Source organism: Triticum dicoccoides, chromosome 5A (genome assembly GCF_002162155.2).
Source record: "Triticum dicoccoides isolate Atlit2015 ecotype Zavitan chromosome 5A, WEW_v2.0, whole genome shotgun sequence".
NCBI classification, from domain to species: domain Eukaryota; kingdom Viridiplantae; phylum Streptophyta; class Magnoliopsida; order Poales; family Poaceae; genus Triticum; species Triticum dicoccoides.
In genome coordinates, this window is record NC_041388.1 from 416,719,110 (window position 1) to 416,723,717 (window position 4,608).

Below are 4,608 nucleotides of genomic sequence, written 5' to 3' on the forward strand. Positions count from 1 at the left end.
CTGGGACTCTGATCTCTCCTCTATTCAGATTAAATGAAGTTTACTAAATCTAACAATAGGATCTCGTTATCACTTTCACCCGGAGAGCCCCTTGTTACTGACGATCGTCTGCTGCACCAGAAGACCCTGAAGATACTCTCCGCTGTTAACCCGAGAACTTGTGTTCATCGCGTTTGCAATTCCCCTTCCACCGCAAACCCTTATGGATAACTACTTGCAGTTGTTATTCTTACATTCATCCCCAGTCGGTCTTGTTATTACAAGATAACCTGAAAAACTCGTCGTTGTTTCGATAATCCTTTGAGCTTACTGCCTTGCTGTTCTTTGTCACCTGAATACCCCTACGGTTAATTATTGCACTTATCGAGTATCCGCTCATCCCAAGTTGTTCATGAGTTTCACAAAAGTCTTCAAAAAACTATTCGGTCTTCCGAAAATCCTTTGGAGCCTTTGGCTCTTGAAATTCTTGCTTGCTCGCATTATGGTTAATCCCATAAGTCTCGTAGTATTATTGACATTCCTTGTCATTATCATTTTGGGTCTATTGACTCAATATGTTTGCGCATACGCGCAATCATCACTGATCCTTATAAATTACCTTTCCGGCTGAGCTGCCAATCTTTTAACTGGAATTGGTTCTCGACCAGTCCAATTGTCGTTGATTGTATCCCTAATTCTATTCAGCTTATCCATTCTTGATCAGAGCATTTGCTCCTGATCCCTTGATTTGAAAATCATAATTACTTTGCTAATTAAGCGTTGAACTATTCAGCTGTTCTATAAACCGATGCATTTGCAATCTTTCTTCCTCTGATTGGGTATCGATACTCATATCAGCCCCATTTTGGATCGCCATATCCACTGATGGATTATTATCCGACAGTGTCCTTCACATTTGATCACTTTGTGAGTTCTTCCCCTGATACCTAATGCCTTTGTTAAGTTGTATCCTCCGCTTGGACAACCATACTCTGCTTTCGGGCTTGTGTTATTTACTCTTGAAACTTGTGGTATATGTTTCTAAGAAGCCACTAAGGGTTGAACATATGCTTTCTCTAGACCGTGTGAACCCGAAAGTTTTCACGAGTCATACTCTTCTGGTGCTTCGCCAGATAAAATTTCAACACTGCAACTTAATCGAACGCGAGAAGTGGATGAAAGGTTATGCATTGGAGAAGTAGGAGTCGACCTTGAACTTTGTGTTCATGCCCATGGGCCCGATGTACATCTTCTCATCGAAGCTTCTTTTAAAATTAATTATTCCCTTGATATAAGTTCATCTTATATCTGGGGTATGGCCTTTTACAATCGTGGTTCCGACTATGTTCTCCTTTAAATACCATTTTCGATGCAAGTGTAAGCACTTGTCTTCTGTGGATCAATACCCCGGTACAACCTCTACTTTGATCTGTCGTCGAGTATTACCCCATGGTATCTCGAGATTATCTTGGAACTGCATAACTTCCTATGAGTTCTTCATCAAGTACTACATACTCACTGATTACAATTTTTCATGGGCTCTGAGTTATTAAACACTCAAAGACACCGATAACTAAACCGAGTCCGCATTATGGTTCAACAACTCTTACTAATATTCTTTACTTACGAGTTTGTACCCGATCATGTCATTCCTAGCCTGATCGGTCATATCATTACCATGCTAAATTTTAACTGTGCTACCTGGTCCTTAATCCCGGAGCACAACTTTTGACAATGATCTAAGCTTACGTCGATCTTCCTCGTCATATCAGTTCGCCTTGAACAACAATCTTGATTTCAAGTTTGTGTCGTACCTATGGTTCCAATAACCTCTTGCTTCATCATTCTTTTGACTTGATGTGATCGCGGATCGATTACATCTTCGTGGAATCTCTCGACAAATGTGTCATGATCACCATCTACATTCTGATGCTCTTCCAGGATATCAATTGAATTAATGATGAGAAATACCATCCTTGCCCTCGATGATTTGTGTTGTCATCGACCTCTTTATTGCGTTCCCTCCAACAAAAACCTGTTTGTGTTCTGTGTTATACCTCGAGTTCCTTGCTACCTAGCATTTGTTCTTCTTTACCATGGAGTATTACCATCTTTTATGTCAAGAAGGTCGTGAGGATTACTCCACCTCTTAAGAATTCTTGGTATGGTGATACTTCTCACCCTCACCATTCTTTCTTGGTACCCGTGTTGTTTCTAACCGGAATACTGACAATTGAACTATGAGGTGTGAATTCAAAACTTCTAGCAACCCTATTGCTTTGAAGTAATGGTCGAGTTTCATTCTAATTCTTTTGTTCGTCAAGTCTCCACTCTAACATTGATCGTGCGACCCAACCCATATTCGGGTGCACCTTTCAACCAATGTTTAATTGAGTATGTTTCCTCGAGCATACATCATTATACCATTTGATCTGACAAATGTTATCTCCTTGTTCACATAATTGTGGAAATCCATCTTGTCGGAAATCTCGATGGATTATCGCCGAGCCCATCAGCCACCTCCTCCTCTCCTTGGTTTAATGATGAACTATTGTTTCAGGAACCCACTCCCATAGTTCATTTCCTGAGAATCCTGAAATGTCATTTCGTCTATTTGTGTTGCACCTTTTATTCTCAGACATCCTGAGTCTGAGGTATCATTACACCAATCGGATCTGAATCTCGGTCAGATATGATGGTTGGGACAACTTTCCAAGAGTTATGTTGTTGGCCCTTTGATGACCTGGTAACAGGATGTCATGCCTAGCACCCCCCCCTGGCTGGAGGACCTATCATTATGGTTTATTTGCAAGGATAACCATTCTTCTTGGAGGAAATTGTAAGACCTATGTTATAAACTGTTCCTGATGGATCCATTGAGTATCTAAAAACCGGCCTTTGCTTGAAGACCATGTCAATGCTATCTCAGAGCATGTCTGTGATACTCTGATTTCCAACAAGAACATTTGAAGCCCAATGCTAAATGTTTCTTGCTCAATTATCCAAACACCGTTGTATGGGTAATGTCATGAAATTTCTCTCCCCTACCTAAGGAGTTTTCTACATAATATCCTGTCATGGATATCTTGCTTTGCTTGTCCTTGGGAAGGATATACCCCTGATATACGTGTTTAAGCACATTTTCCTTCCCGTTGTTTTGTTCAAACTTTCTTGTAAACTACTTAACCGAGCAGTGGTAATCCCCTGCTTAGGTAAACACCTCGGTGTACCTTCTTGTCTGGTGTAACCCTGTTTCTACTGTTGATGACTTCCGGTAACCGCCGATGGACGAGAACTTTGCCTATTGGTCCGCCTCGTTCAACGAGCAGGAAGGTGGTTCTCTTCGTCCCTCGCCCTTGGTACCAACGTTGTTGCCGACATAACTGACATGGTACTCTCTGACATGCCTTGCTATCATGACCGTGAAAGATGTCACTGCTCCTATTAAAATAATAATAATAATAATAATAATAATAATAAAACCACATGGTGGGCCCATAACCCACAGTTCCACAGGATCGAAACCTGACTGTTCCGTACACCCCCTATTCCCAAAGTTATTCCTCGCGCGTGGACTCGTATGTAATTCACGGGCCACTGTCCTAGTGAGCTATTCTGGTATCAGACGCAATACTTACTCTCGCTACTCTGAACCCCTTTCTCACTCTGGTTCAGGCTTCGAGCAACTATCTATCCGCTTGGAGCCTCTTATGGTACCTTCGTACCTTACTCTCGAGGTATTTCATATGTTCAACTCGTGAGATAATCTTATACTAATTCATGGGTTAACCCCAGATTGTTTCCCTCAAAAGCATTATGTGGTAATGAGCTGCCCCTTATCCTTTCGTAAGTACGATGGAGTTCCCGAAGAAATGATGACAAGTTTATCATGATGCATCGGAATAAAGAATTGAAGACATCAACGAAAGGGATTAACTTCTTCGAGAAGCTCCGTTAGACTATCGTAACCTAGTCTTTCCCCTTACTCCCCTCTTAAATCTCGGGACGAGATTTCTTGTAGTGGAGGAGAATCGTGACGCCCGGATAATCAAGCTACAGTAATCCCCTACTAATGATGACACATCACCTCTGTCACTGTAATTAATCTCGGGTTAATTCGAAACTGTTTCAAATTTAAATCCTAAATCAATCAAACGACAATTGTTTTCAAAATATTAAACTAAAATGTTCGGGCTGTGCCAAAAATGGCATAGGTAATTATAGTGCAGAAAACCCATTTTTTATAAAATGCCTAAATACTTTTAAATGAATTAAACAAAAAAGAAAATAAATAAAATAAAGAAAATACAAAAGAGAAACATAAACAAAAAAAAGAAAGAAAAGGAAGCCCCCTTGCTGAACCGCGGCCCAGCTAGCCATTGGGCCAACCAGGCCAGCCCGGGTCGGCCCCGCTCCTCTCCCTTATCCCCTCGGTCCAACCCACGTTCCCCCCCACCGACACTCTCCCCCTCCTCCCGAAAATATCTCTCCCCCTCTCCCCCGATTGGATCGGGATCGAGGGAGGAGACCACCGCCGCCGCCAGGCCTCGTCGCCGCCGAACGCCTCCTCGTCCTCCTTCTCGCCGGTCCTCCCTGACCGCCGTCACACCCGCTGCATGTGCCCTACAT